The sequence below is a fragment of the Nipponia nippon genome, unplaced genomic scaffold (assembly GCF_047370975.1).
Source record: "Nipponia nippon isolate SJK-2023a ecotype South Korea unplaced genomic scaffold, ASM4737097v1 scaffold_19, whole genome shotgun sequence".
In the NCBI taxonomy this organism is placed as follows: Eukaryota; Metazoa; Chordata; class Aves; order Pelecaniformes; family Threskiornithidae; genus Nipponia; species Nipponia nippon.
In genome coordinates, this window is record NW_028262335.1 from 4,118,980 (window position 1) to 4,133,786 (window position 14,807).

The 14,807-nt window shown below is 46.7% G+C and overlaps 1 protein-coding gene across 1 annotated transcript in view; it reads left to right on the top strand.

Moving 5' to 3' along the window:
* The window catches only part of CASZ1 (castor zinc finger 1), a 206,399-nt gene that overhangs the window by 1,018 nt on the left and 190,574 nt on the right, over nt 1-14,807 (top strand). The window lies entirely within an intron of this gene.

Consider the following 14,807-nt stretch of genomic DNA (forward strand, 5'->3'; position numbering starts at 1 on the left):
GGGCGCTGGCCGGGGCTCCCGGGGGAGCCGCTGCCCGCGTCCGAGGCTCTGGGGACGGGGAACAGGTGTCCGAGCCGTCACTCAGCGCCGGGCCGGCGGGGGGGCCGCGGGGCGCGGGCGGGGAGGGCGAGGAGCGGTCCCGGGCCGGGACCCCGAGCGCCGCTGGGTGCGGAGCGCCGGTCCTGGCGGAGCGGGGGGGGGGGCGCGCAGAGGAGGAGCGGGGCTCGTCGGCGGGCCGGGGCGGCGAGCGAGCTGTCAAGAGGCTCGGGCGGGCGTGGGGCTGGCGCGGCCGCTCGCCCCGGTGCCGGCGGCGGGGCCGGCGGGCTGCGCGGCGGGCAACTTCTTCGGCAAACTTTTAGGGGTGGGTTGCGGCTGGAGGCTGCTCTGAATCACGGCGGTTTTGATCGATCGAGCCGAGCCCTCCTGCCCTTTCGGGCTGGGAAGGTGAAACTTTTCAGGAGCTGCACGTCCACCTTCTGTGTGCCCCCTCCTGTCCGCGCTGCACTGCGCAGCACAGCAGGTCCTCGCAGCCGGCTCCCTGGAAGAGTAGCTGGCTCTCCCAAAACTTCATTGATGAATTTATTTCCTCTATTGATTTGCTGACTCTTAGTGTGGAATAATTTCTTGCGAAGGTTTTGGACTTCTCATTTCCAGAAGTCCTGCCTGCTTCCCACCTACCCTTTATTTCTGTGTCGCTGCCACCTTGTTAGCTACCCTAAAGGTGGTTTGGAAGAGTTTATGGGGGAATATTGTTGAACTTCAGTAATCAAGTTTCCAGATCTTATGCCTCCTGTTTAATTTATTAGACTAGTTATTTATTCTGTTGATGATAATCTGTTGCTGGTTTCTATGGAGATGTTAAACTGATCTCTTTCAGAAATCAAACTCCATATGCACTAAAACGTTTAAAGGAGCAGCGTCCCCTTTTGTTTTCAGACTTTGTACCTTTTCAGTGCTTTTATTGGGCTCCTGTATATTTTATATATTAAAGCCTGAAGTTGAAGCTTTGTGCAAGACAGAGCTTATTATGGCTAACAGAAAGTCAGGGCTTTGATCCTTTTTTTGCATCATCATTTAAAACAGATCATTTTTCCCCCCTCATCACACAAGATAGCAGAACCCTTTCAAGATCAAAGAGTCCAGCTAAAAACTATTGTTTAAAAAAAATAGAAAAAGAGCCAGTCAAATTAGGGGGATGTTTCCTTAATCTGCTTATTTTGTTCTAAAGATTTTTTTTTTTAGCAGTGAAAACAACAACAACAACAGAAACTTGTGGCAACTATATTGTTATTTTTATACCTCCCAAGTCTTTTTAATGTTAAAATAAGTTCAAAGTCAAATATCTCTAAAGATAAAGTGCTTGTTAGGGTGTTTTTATTACTTGGTTTCTAAATGTGGAAGGTCAGAATCCAGAAAGCTACCGCATTAGAGAAGGTTTTAATAGTCTTTGTCTCATCTTAATGAGAGAGAAATCTAAAAAACATTTTCCCCGCAACATTTATAAATTATTTCAAAGAAGTCTCCCTGCATATAACTCAGTTTTCATTATTTCTTAACTTATCCATTGCATTATTACATGTGATTCAGTGCAATATCACTTTATAAAAAGTAATTGGGGTGAGAGAAGAAAATTTTTTTTATGCTTAAGATTTGAGAACTCATGGTAAGCTGATGTGTTGATCAGGCTGACGCACGGTGCACGCCAATTGGGGTTTTTTGCTCATCTTCTGGAGAAAAGTTAAAAGGTTTGCAAAGAAAATACTACCAGCACAATGCATGTTTAACACAGTAAAAAAAGCCTTGTTGTACTTTCTCTTAGTGTATCTTCAAAATGTTTCCGCTCCCTAAAACAGAGACATTTTTCCTTTCAGTATGCTTCTATACTGATCTTAAAAATAAAAGAATAGTCCTAGAGGAAATAGTGCATGTGACCCTTATAACATTTATATTTCACGTAGATATACACACACACACACACGTATATGGAAAACACCTAGGTGGTTTATGATCCATCCATACTGGACTTTATCTATTTTCCTTGTTAATTTTTCTCCTTTTTTCTGTGTGTGTGTGAGTTGCAGTGTGGTGGATCATTTAAAATTTTTTTGTAAATATTCTGTTTATTTGTTTGATTTGAATTGCAAACAGAATTGACTCTGACAAGTAAAAAGAGGAGGGGGGGAAAAAAGGAAACACTATGGCTTTAAACTCAGGAGTTTGCATATTCTCCTTGTATCTTTCCCCTTTGCTAATTATTGTGTTGTTTTCAGAGCAAATATGTCATATCCATGGCGACCAGGCAGGTTTATTGTCTTTCAGAAGCAATAGCTCACATAAGTAATTAATGACTTCTTTTTTTTTCCTCTGGCTTAGGTTAAACAGATCATTCAAGGAAAGTCATATCTCTCTCTCTCCCTCTCTCTCTTTTTTTTTTAGCCCAGTGACATAAGAACATGAGTTAGAACAAGAAAATACTTTAACCAAGAAGTCAACAGCTTATTTTTCCTCATTTCTTTTTAAAAGCTCCAAGTGTCAGCTTTCCACACACATGACGTTGTCATTCTTGCAGTTTCAGAGCGAAGCCTTGGTACAGGGAAAAGCCACTGAAAGCAGGAGTTCAGTTGGTGGTTGTACAGCTGAGCAAAGTGTGTGCGTGTGTCTCTGTGTATATGTGTGGGGAGGTATTATTCTTGCTTAAGGGTTTTGCTGTGTACTGGGAAAAAATGTTTCCCTCACTATCCCCCCCCCCCCCCTTCTATCTGTATTAAAATCAGTCTTAAAATAAAGGTGTGTTTTTGTATCTTGCAGATTGTAATTCAAACAGTTTCCAGGAAAGAATTAGTAATTCATTTTTATATACAGCATATATACACACATGCTTGAGCTCCACCCAAAACAATCAAGCTAGCTGGGAAAAAAAACTTATTTCCTTTTTCTTTTCAAGCCCAAGCAAACTTGCACAGTGACTTTCAAAAGCTGATTAAAAATAGCCCCCCATTTTTGCAAAGAGTTTGCCGCAGGTATGAATCTTGTCCTTTCCCTTTCCAACTCTGTTTCTTCCTATTAAAGCTGAATTTGCTATCTGTCCAAGCCAGGGGCTGGTTATCCACTATGATTTACTGAGGTGGTGATTCCCCCCCCCAGCACCTTCACCCCTGTTTTGTTTTTGCTAATTTCATTTCCAGAAGGATTTATACACAGCCCAGCTATATAAATTCCTTGGGAGATAAAGGCGCCGCACACTTCCATAAACAAAAGCTTTTACTTGCATCCTGTCTTCCTTTTTTTCTTAAAGTAAAAAGGAAAAAAACCCTAAAAACAAAACCCCAAGCCATCTGATTGAAGCAGGTATCGTAAATGTATGCTGGTAATGATTCTGTATTCCACAGTGCTGCTACTTTAACTTTTAAAATCTGTTTCCTTTCTGGTTTGTAACATTAATCAAAGAGCCGCTTCCTTCCAATTTTTCCACAGACTGGGGCTAATTAGAACCACTCGAATCATATTTTGTAAATTCCATGTGGATGTTACTTTAGGTTTCAAGATCGCGAATGCTTCAGGTTCAGTCTGGCTAGGCACTCTTAGGGTTATTTTTATTAATGTTTCTGTCTCCCAAACCAATTCACGGTTTCTCTCCGTTTACCCCAAATAGATTTGTGGGTTCACACATAGGGGTGTGTCGGAAATAGACACTACAAGTTAGGGAAAAGAAAAGCCAAGAAGGAAGGAGATTTTGCAGTGTAGTTTTCAAAGAGCAACAGAGAACCCCCTAAGTAATGTGAAGCTGAGGATTCAACGGACTTGATAATTGAGCCCTTAACCTCCTGATGTCTATATCAGAAAAACAGAGTCTAGCAGAGGGAGACAAAGAATAAAAGCAAATACTGGGTAGCAAGAAGCTGGGGAGACGACTGAAATATTGAAGTAGAGTTCAGGATGTGTATAGATCTGTATATTATGTTTCCTTAGGTTCAGTTTTTCCCTCTGGCGAAACATAGCTGGTTTAAAGGTGGCTTTGGGAGAACCTGATGTTTCTAATGCAGCCGAGAGCCTGGCGTTTCTGTGGCACGAGCAGATGTAACTTGGAGAGACTTCTCTTGGAATGGGTGTTTGTGTGTCTCTGTTTCCTTTTGTTTTTGAAGGATTGACTAGTGATTTTTTTTTAATCTTTATGGGAAGTTAAATAGCTAGAAGTTGGGAGTTTTCAGGTTGTGATTATTAGGCTGTGCTAAAGGGATTTGAATCGAACCACTTTGAGCACCCGGCAGAGCGCCTGCTTCCCTGCTCTGCTACAGTATTTCTCTCCTATATATTTGTGTACCGAAATAGGGCATCCAAGAATTAGGGGGCAGTGGGCTTGCAAGAGGGATCTTCAAGTTAACTTGCTTTTGGTATATAAGACTGCAGCTTCAAAGAAAAGCAAGAGCGCATCGTAAATTTTGCTAAAATTAATCAACCGTTTAAGAGCTCCACATTAACGAGGTTTTCCAGGCAAGCAGCTTTCTTCCCCTCTTCTTCTTCTTTCTCATTCAAAGTCCGAGAGGGTTGGGTAGAGGGGGGAGAATACGAGTAAGAAGAGGAAAGGGTGGAATTTGAGTAGAAATAATAAAAACAAAAAAGGCTGGATTTGTAGAATATAAATCCTCATGTGTCCTTGATCCATATTGTCAGTTTTTTTTTTGGTCGGATTTGTCCTGTGTGCCTTTGACGGAAAAGGCACGTAGAGAGAGAGAGAGAGAGCGCGCGACAGAGGGGGAGAGAGAGAGACGTGTCACTGCTTTGGAGCTCATTATCATTCTTAATAAGTCTTAAGGAATAAAGAGGAGCATTGAGTGTAAATGCTGGGTAATCCTAACACTCCTCAAGGTGAGAGGAGTCTCGAGGACACAGAGAAAGAGAGCGAGGAGGAGGGGGCTGCTGTGGGGGCAGGAGAAGAGACGTGGATGAAAGTGGTTTTTAAGGGAGTGGGCATGGGCTAGTAGGGCTTGTGGCTCCAGGGCACTTCGGTTTCGATCCACAGGCCTGTGCTGGGGAAAGTTGTCTCCAAGTTTGCATCCCAGAGATGGTAAGCAACACAGCTGGACCTTGGGGCTGAAATATTGGCCTCTAATGGTGATGTTTTCCGACAGACTTTGGTTTGAGGAACAAGTCTGCTGTCCTCCCTTCTTCCACCTGTGCTAAAGGGTCTTGCTCCCCGAGGGGGAACAGTGCCCCGGGGTGGGGTATGGGCTGGGCGCTTTGCCATGCCCTCAGTTTGGTGCCTGCTTCCTCAGCTCGGGGTGCGACCTCGCTTGCTTCTCAACCTGTGCACCCTGTTCTTAGCTCCTTTCCGTTTCAGTCTTGTTGGATGTCACAACTCCTTCTCTTTGCCTGAATTTCCTAAAGCATCTGCCTCCCCGCACCTTTCCGTGCAAGGGGAGGATGCACCCATGCGCAGCTCGGACACTAGGTGGCTTAAAGTATAGGCATGGCTCTGCAAGGCAGCTGCCAGAGACGTTCATTCACTCTTTCTGGTGGGCTCCTTTATTCAAACTTCAGGCTGACAGCAAAACATGGAGATGTCTTTGAATCCGTTGTGGATTCAGATATCGCGCTACCTCCTCGGCAGTGCGTTTGCAATTGCGTTGGAGGATTTCAGCCTGTGTAGCGGTAAGAAAGAGGACACCGATGAAGTGAATTTAGGGGCTAGGCTGCTTGCTCTGATGATAAAAGAGTTGGGAACCTGCCTGTGTTGCTGGGTCCTTCCCTCTCCAGGCAGATTTCACCATACCCATTTTAAAGGGTGTGCGTGTTCCTTTTGGAAAAAAATATTTCAGGGTTGGCAGAGCTCTTCTTACTGTGCTGATGTGTAATGGAAGATGGCTGAGCCTTCAGTGATGCCCACTGGCCCTTCGTTCTGGTCTCTTCTCAAGTCCAGTTGCAGGCAGAAGGGACTGCTGTAATTGGGAATTGGCCTAATGCATCCAGAGCCTAAAGAGGGGGTAGAATAGCACTTGATTATTTTTTTTTTTTCCCCCTCCTGCAGTCTCTGTTGTCTCTCTGGTTCAGCCCATAGCTTCTGGCTGAAGTAGGAGCTTTACCTTTTTTTAAATGACTCCATGTACCTTGGAGCGGGTGGGAAGGAGTTGTGCATGCTGAGTTTTGATCAGTTGGCAGGAGAAGCCAAATGCAAGACTTCCACTTCATTGTTAAATGCTGATTTTCCTGGGTCCAGGTGCTTGGCTTCAAGGTTAAGTGTTACATTGGTAATATTATTAGGTACTAAGTTATTAGTAATGGAACTGCGGGGCTTGCCTGTACTTGGCAGAGAACCACTAAGAAACTGTATTAGGGCTGAGTTCATCCTGGTTTCTCTGGTAGTGTCCTTCCAGCATGCCTCAACCCTGAGCTGGAGGGCGCAGTAGGAAACACGAATGCAGTTTTTGTGCACTGTCCATCTTTTGAACTCTTTCCTGAGACAGCTAATGAGTTGTAGCAAGGAGGCATGAGCTCTTGTACTGAGGGATCTGCCCACAACCCCTCATGCTCGCTCTGTCCAATGGCTGTTGATGAGGTGTCAGCTAATACCTTTCACGCGTGATTGAGCTGGTCTAGAATGGGACCCGGAGGTACAAGAGTCTGTGCTCCTGGGGCGAGCTCTAGAGCTGTCCAGCTGCAGAGGCCTTGGGTGTAATAAGTGCTGTAGGAACAGCATCTGCGTTTGCAGAACTGTCAGTTGTTTAGGGCCTTTGGCTCCTTGCCTGCCATGGCATTTTGGGGTAGTTTTCTCTCCAGAAGGTATCCTATTTTCATTCTGCCACCAGTGATGCTGTTTTGAAACAAAATAGGTTGCTTCCGAATTCTGAGCCATAGGGCTTGTCATTTCAATGACAATACAAGTCACCTCAGAGTTGGTCTCTGAGGCTGGTCCTGATCCTTCTGCATGCAAGGCTGATCCCAGCGCTGGGAGTGCAGCACAGCGTCGCACATACCAGCATCCATCAGACTTGGGAAAGAAGGAAGTGGATGAACTTTACAGATTTTTCAGGGGCTTTTTCATTTTGGATACTGTCCTTGGAAAGGGCAGTTTGAACTGGAAAGCTTAGAAAGAGAATCCTTATATTCCCTTGATGGGGAAGGACTATTGGAACTGCAAAAGGGGTCTTATTTCAGTTACATACTAAAATGCATTGTGTAATGTCACTCAGGAGAGGCTTGCAGTAGTCATTGTGGAACAAGCATTGAGAGTGTGACCCTAGCACAAGTTTGTCCGGTGGCCTGGGAGAAAAGTTGACTGGCCAGCATTTCCTGAAAGTATGAAATAGTCTAGTTCTGGTCCCGACTTTGCCTTGAAGGTAGGGATGGCAGTTGACTCTTGCTTGTAAGCTAATTCTTTTCTTTCCTGGTTTTCCTTCTGCTTCCAATAGTAAAGGGACCAGGGCTTTTTATTCCTAAGCAGTATGACTCCCAGCCCTACCCCTTTCCCAGTGGGGCTGGGTAGAGCCTTCTAAATAACAAGACAATGAATGTAGGTGGCATAAATGCAATTGAGCTATGTGATCACAGCCTGTGGCTTTGAGGTATGTCCCTCCTGCCCCGCTCAGCCCATCCCCATGCTAGTGAGAGCGAGGACTGCACAGAATCACGCTTGTCTGCGTGTTGGATGATGAGGCTGGCAAAACAGCTCCGAGGCTGGCAAACAGCTCCCAGCCTGGCTGCCTCCCCATGGTGGCTGTGTCTGCAGAACATCCTCTCTGTAGGGCTGCTGGTGACGAGCCCCTCCCTCCACCAGTGCCTCAGGCTGGCCCAGCTTTATACCAGGGGAGCAGTGTCCTTTCACACTGGTGAGCCAGCAAAATCTCTCCCAGGGGTTATTGTAACCTCTCAGTAGCGATTTGCAAACAGGCATTCGGAGATAAAGTCTTGGTGCCAAGCTAAGGGCCAGTAGGGCAGATATGAAACGTGGCAGGTTTATGAAAGGGAAGGTGTATGAAATGCAGCCTGCATCTCCCATTTCACTGCACTATGCCAAAACACACAGTTTCTTATTTCAGTCACTGTGATCTTTCAAGGAGGTTAATTTCCATGACGAACTCCAGGCCACGTGCTTGGAGGATTTATCTAATTAGACTGACACTTTTCTTTTTTAAAAAAGAAAATTAAGCTGCACCTTGGAGGACTTAAGTATTTTAAACTGTGGGAGCGGCAGCAGGCGGTGTGATCCCTGCTCACAGAGCAGGGAGAGAGGAAATTTCCCGTTTTTTGGTCTCCTGTTTAAGACTTCACTAAAGGGCCCCATTTACTTAATTTTCTTACATGGTGGCTGGATGCTAAAGAGTGTTTTATCCTGCCTGAGTGAGTCCCTAAAGTCTCAGCTGGCTCTTTAACTCATGTAAACTATTGATGTTCTGGGCTGTTACGTATTCAGGATGGAGTGGAGGGTAAAGGGGAGACCTGTTAATGCTCCTTAGCCATGTCCTAGGAAAACTGCATCCTCCCAGGGCAGTGAATGGAGTGCCGGCAGCTGTGTAATGACTGAGGTAGGTATATGTCCCTATCATCATTCTTGAGCACCTCATATTCATGAATGTGTCTGTTGTTGAAGCTGGTGTGACTGTCCTTGTCTTGTCTGTGGTCACACAGAAAAGTGAGTTCCAGGAGAGCCCCCTAGCCCTTCGTGTTTGGGTTTCCTGCTGAAAATGCCTTCCACAGAAGAGCTGGGACCATGCTGTAATAAAACCAGGGGATTTTAGGTTGAGGCTGTTACATGCAGGCAAGCCCTGTGCTTTCCTCGGACTGGATAGCTTTCACACTTGCAGGCACAGTGAACGATGCTGATTTTGTTCCCATCAGAGGGCTCCTGGAGTCCTGCTTTACGCTCACTGCCTGCTGCCTGCCCGTTACTTGGCAGACTTCTTGTGTTGCTGTTTGTGAATCCAGGTTCAGATGACTTCAGGTCTGATACTGCTCCAGCTGTTTATCCTTGTAAGGGAGATGGAAGGAAGGTCTTTGCAGGGCACTGTATTTGGTGCACCAAACTCAGGCCACATTTTCTTGCAGCCCAGGCTGCAGCAGAGTAGCGTTTGTGGGGTCTGGTACGAATGGGGAGGGAAGTGTCCATGCAAAAGGGGCCAGCATGAGAGCAGCCTTGCTAACTCTGGTAGTAATACATTGGATCCTGTGGAGCTGTTCACGTTGCGAGACTGCGCAGAGTGAGAAAAATATGGCAGCCTTGTCCAAGGAGATGGTCACTGTGCTACAGTCCCCATCCGATGTGCTGAAGAATCCATGGTGGATTGAACCTGAGATTTAATTTCAGTTTGTCTTTGTTGAGGGAAGGAACAAAAATAGATGTTTCCTTTTCTATCCCCCCACCCCCAATGCAAAAGAAAAAGAGAAAGAAAAATAATAAAATCTACCAGGCGCTCAAAGGTCTAACCAATAAGAGCCCTGTCAGCTGGGGAGCGATCGTTCTGGCTTGGTCAGCCATCCCTAACAAGTTACGGGTTGTATAAACTCCCAGCTTACAGCTGTAAATTTACTCAGTTTTGAATACAGCCACAAGCTGGCTCAGCAGGATCTGAAACCGTCTGCTCCAGTAGTCGTGGTATGCTTGAAATTCACAACTTCTGGGGGCCCCAGCTTTATAACTGTGGAGGGCCAGATCCTGGACCGCACCACGCATGACCCTACTGTGCGCTAAATTCCCTGCCTTGGGTGAATGCCTCTTGATCTCCATAGCAGCAGGTCCACTGCCCCTGTGCCTGTTTCTGTCCCTCACCTCAAGACAGGGAGCTTGGCCGCGGGGGAGAAAGCTCCCAAAATGCCGCCAGTTGCAGCAATGCTGCCTCTGCTTGATCATGTAGCAGGTGGGCAGGATTTGGTCCATACGCAGTCCAGGGCCCTTTCCTGCCATGCCTGCTCAGTCCTGTGCTGAGGTGGAATCAGTGGGTGTTTGCTTGAGTGACTGAGAGCAGAAGCATAGTTCTGACTTCAGGGATTGTTGCTGCGGAAGGGACCGGTCTCTCTGAACACCTGTAATGTTGCAATGTTAGATACTCCTAGAAAGTTGAACTTTTGGCTTGTCGGCACTGAATCCTGCTACACACACGAGTGTGTTATTTGCATTCAAAGGGAATTTAGCCTAAGTAGGCAGTTAAATTTTGATCACCTCTTATATGTTCAGAAATTGGACAATTAACAGCAGCTAGGCAGAGGCAGTCTAAGGGAAGAGGGGCATACCTGCCTGATCCTGATCCCACATCTCCTCTTACTGCTGGCTGCATTTTACCGTGTTTCTGATGGGGAAGCATTTTGTCTGAGACAAATCCTTTTATCTTGGAATGAGGCATGGAATACTGCCATGTTACTCTCATTGACACCTTAGCCTTCAGCAAAACTGATGTGATATTTTCTGTTTGCCGGAATGGACTTGGAAGGTAGAGATGGCTTGAGGGACGGCCAACCCCAGACCTCCTCAACGTGCGCCTGGCAGCCCCTGCCCTGGCTGCTGTCTGGCGTTCAAACCAGCTCATGACCATCTTCACTGGAGCAGGCGGGTTGCCTGGTTCAGGCTCCTCCAGGTATGAGAAGGGCGAGGGCAGAGGTTATGGGGATAATACGGCTCCAAACACGGTGAGTGTTCACTCCTGAATTCAACTTCCTACAAATAAATGAAAATGAGTGGATGCAAATGAAAGGTTTGTGAGAGGCTTCCTCTCCCATCTTCCTCCTCTCCCCTGTGGAGTTGTGCTGGCTCTGGCTCCCAAAGGGTTAAGGTGACTCATGCCCCTCTCACCAGATCTGCTGGCAGGAACGCTTCATCCCAGCCTCTAATTGGTGGTGTTTGCTCTGCACTTTCTCGCTCTGGTTTTGATGAAAACATTTAACCAGGAGCTTAGTGTGCAGAGGCTCCCAGCTGACAGCCGCCGCGCTGTCTTTACCAAGTTGTCCTTGCTGTGTAAATTCAGCAGCCTGGCTTAGGGGCAGCAGGGGAGGACAAACGTACACAGCGTCGCAGCCCCTGGCCCCTTGGCTCTACTCCTCAGGCTGCTCTTACCTACGTTGATCTTTAGGGTCCAGGCCCATATCTGCTCTAGTCCGCAGGTGACTTTCTGTACCTGGACAGCCAGTGGCATCAGAAGCCAGTTCAGAGCCTTGGGAGTAGGCTGCAGAGGTGGGAAGAGTGGCTCCAGCAGGTCCTGTAGGGCCTGGTCTTACCTGAGAGCACAGGGACAGCATGGTAGGGCTTGGGAGATCTGTTCCCAGACCATCTGGCTGCGATCCCGGGGGATTCTCCCCCAGAGAACAGGCTCTGACAGGCCCTGTGCCGTGGAGGAGAGGTGAAGCTACTGGTTCTGTTACGTGGAGACGACCTACTCATTCCTTCCTATGCCGTTTGGGAGCTTGTGCAGGATTTTCCCAACACAGTCTTTCATTGCAGCTGTTTCAAGTAATAACCTGCTTGTCTATAGGCTCTTCTAATGGGCTTCACCCTAAGAAATCTCAGCCAATTTTAATTTTTGCCATGCAAGTGGCGGAGAATTTACCATGTCCTTATGGAGACAGTCTTGAGAGCGGGCATGTCCAAGCTCCTCAGTTCCTACGTTGCAGAACCCTCAGGCAGCAGCAGAACTGAAACAGCCCCTGGGGGAGATGCCAGTTTATCTATGTTGCTGCTGGAAAATGCATTCAAATTTCTGCCCAAACAGGAGATTGTGACATGCAAGAAATTCATCTGAGCCCGTCGGGGCTGCCACTGCTCTGATATTTCTTTACTTTTCTTTCCTTATCTCTGGTGATCTACCCTATGAACAGCAAAACAAATCCAGATGGGAAAATTTATAAACCAGAAAATCTGGATTCCCTGTTCCTGGAAAAGCATGATTCCTTGTTCTCAGCCGCCTCCGTGTGTCATGGGGTCTGCCATGAAAAGATGCCAGAACTGTTGAAAGAGGCCAGGCCTATGTCTACATTAAAGAAATGTAGCAGCAGTGTAATACCCTGTGTGAGTGCGGGTTCCAAAAGAAGATGTGCTGCACTGGGGGAAGCAGGATTTGCCCTAGGGAGGGCTGATCAACAAAGACGCCTGTCCTCTTTAGATCCATATGAGGACCTTGCTCCACATCATTCTGCTGAACTGATTATGCCTATTGAGGGAAATTTTCTGCCTCTTCCCTGACCCTGAGTATTGATAGTCTGGAACCAAATACATGTGTCTCATTAAAAACAAAAAGAGCTAGGCCAGGTCCTCACTCCGCACAACATACTGTTTGTTATCAGCCTGGAGAAAGGGGAGCGAACAGGTGTAGGATAACAGTGCAACTGAGAGAGACCAAAGTGCATCATAAAATAAACAAACAGCCAGTGCTCCAGCTCCCCCAAATGCACCATTGAGTTGCAGGGTCTACAGCGTGCTTTTGAATGTGCTCCGAGCAAGTGCCCGCTTGGGGCACCATTTAATTTGCAGCCAGAAATGGGTTGATGATTATCTGCGTTGTGGTAGTGCCTGGAAGCCCCCTGCCCGTTCGGTTGTGCTTGGGTCTGCGAGAGCAATGTGAGCTCCCTGCCTCAAAGAGCTTACAGTTGGGGTGGGAGGAGGCTGCTTATAGGACTGACCAGCTGTGGGTCTGACTTGTGTCGTGAAATCAAAAAAAGTAGGCCTGGATGGAGAACTGAAGAAAGCATCTTAGCCTTCCCTTATCGTAAGTAAGGATCGTAACTGTCTTTACTATGACCTTCACAACCTTTACAGTCTTCAGGGAGGAGCCCATCCAGCCTCTTCTGCCTGACAGTCTTTCCTCCTGAGATTTCTTAGGTGAAGATATTTGTACCAGGATTTTATTTGATTTCTTTGCACCTTTTCTTACTACGAGAGTCTTCTGTTGCCCCGTGTGCTTCAGGGCTGGCAGAGCTTGCAGTGGTGCTGCTGGCATTTTCATTGCATTTAGCGAAGCAGCAGCTTGGCTTACTTTACCCCATCAGCAGCCAGCGCTTTAGTGTCTTAGCGTGACTCAGCCACTGGTATTATGCTTACCCAACAATACCTTTTGTCCTTTGCCCAAAACTTCTGGCCAAGAAAAAAGGAAAAAGGAGGAGGAAGAAAAGAAAGAAAAGATAAAATTCTGCATTTAGTTGTCCTTTCATCACAGGTGGTGCCAGTTGGTTTTTTCTTTATTTGTACAGGGTGGGGAGAAAAAGAAAACAAGGTGTCACTCGGACAAGGCCCAGGAAATGTTTGAGCCTGACAACAAACTTCCTTTTGTTCAGGGGAGCAGGGGAAAGAGAACAGAAAAAAGGGGCAGAAGACCAGCTGAAACCAACCTCAGCCCTGTGCTATTGGGCAGGTTTCTTCTTCCTACTCTTTATTGTTTGGGGTTTTTTGCTTTGCTCAGGTGTCTTGTGATAATTTTGTTTGCACTAGGGCCTTTGTGTGCTGCCTTCTAGAAGGTGGACAGATGAAAGGTTTCTTGGGGACACATCTGTTATTTGGATGGGGAGGATTTATCATTTATTCTAGGGGTATCTTATAGACTGATACTTTGCATGATCCTTCCCCTCTAGCCATGAAGATCAAGATGGCTAGAGGGGAAGGATGAAGGACCATGCTATTCAAGAGGAGAGACAGATGAGCAATTTAGGGGATCGGCATCCAAGTCATGGATTAAAATGCGGAAACCAGAAAGTTTTGTTGATGAGAAAAGGAAGAGGACCTTGAAGGCAGCTGTCAGGGATGCTGCCTAGGGGGACTCCTGAGTACCACCAAGTGCTAGGACATAGACCTCCCTGTCACAGGAAAACTCTCTGACCAGCAGGTTCTTGTTGGCACAGAATCTCTTGCTGAATCACCTGCAATATTTTTCTTTCAAAAGAAGAATTGGGAGTTGTGGAATAGCTGCCCAGGGGCACTAGAAATTAGAGAGACCTTGTGCTATGTGGGACAAAATGGATTCTGCTGGGGCTGGGTTTCAGCAGGGTCACTACAGCCAGTTCATTGGTGCTTATTCCAGGTATGATAGGGCCATGTAGTGCCCTGTGCCGCCTGGAGCTTGGTTAGAGCAGTTAGAAGTGTTTTCCCATCCAAATGGGTGGTGACAGCTCTCTCTGTCAGGCACTTGCACTCAGTCCATGGGTTGTACACTCAGTACAGCTGGGCTGGGCTTGGGCAACACTCAAGCGACCTGTTTCTCTCAGGAGATGCTCTTCCCTAGGATGCTGGCTGGTACCTTCCCAAATTGCCCTTTACTTCTCCTTAGCTGTTGACTCTGTTCAGTGTTGTAGTGGTTCTGCAATGTTGGAATAGCTGGGGAGTGAGCAGGCTGGGATGAAAGGCTGTTGAGTCTTTTCTTGGCCAGGCTAGAAAGATACTACACAGTGCTTAATTAATCTCTGTTACCTCATTTGGGTATCACAAAGCATTGTATCAAAATTAGTGAACAAAGTTGTGGATGTCACCTGTAAGGCAGGTGCTGGCCATGCTCTCCAAAGAAAGGTTAAATGTTTTGACTTGGCTTGTAAGAGGGGAGGTGTGCAACATTCAGTACATGAGAAGGAAGAAAGAAGAGCAGAGAACTGAAGTCACTGCCTGGAGCTGGACCAATGCGGCACTTCCCTGCGGTGTCTTATCGAGGGCTTGCCGTTCTTCCGATAATGGCCAAAATCACTGACATGCCTAGTATATTAAAAGAAACCATCCAAAGATGCTGCCAATGAAAACTTTTCCCCTGATACTGTGGAAGTGGATTCCCTGTATTGCATTTACTGGGATTTGTATCCTTAGCATCCTTTCTTTTCAGTGCAGGTTCTCTCTGAGTTTCATCAGACAGTCC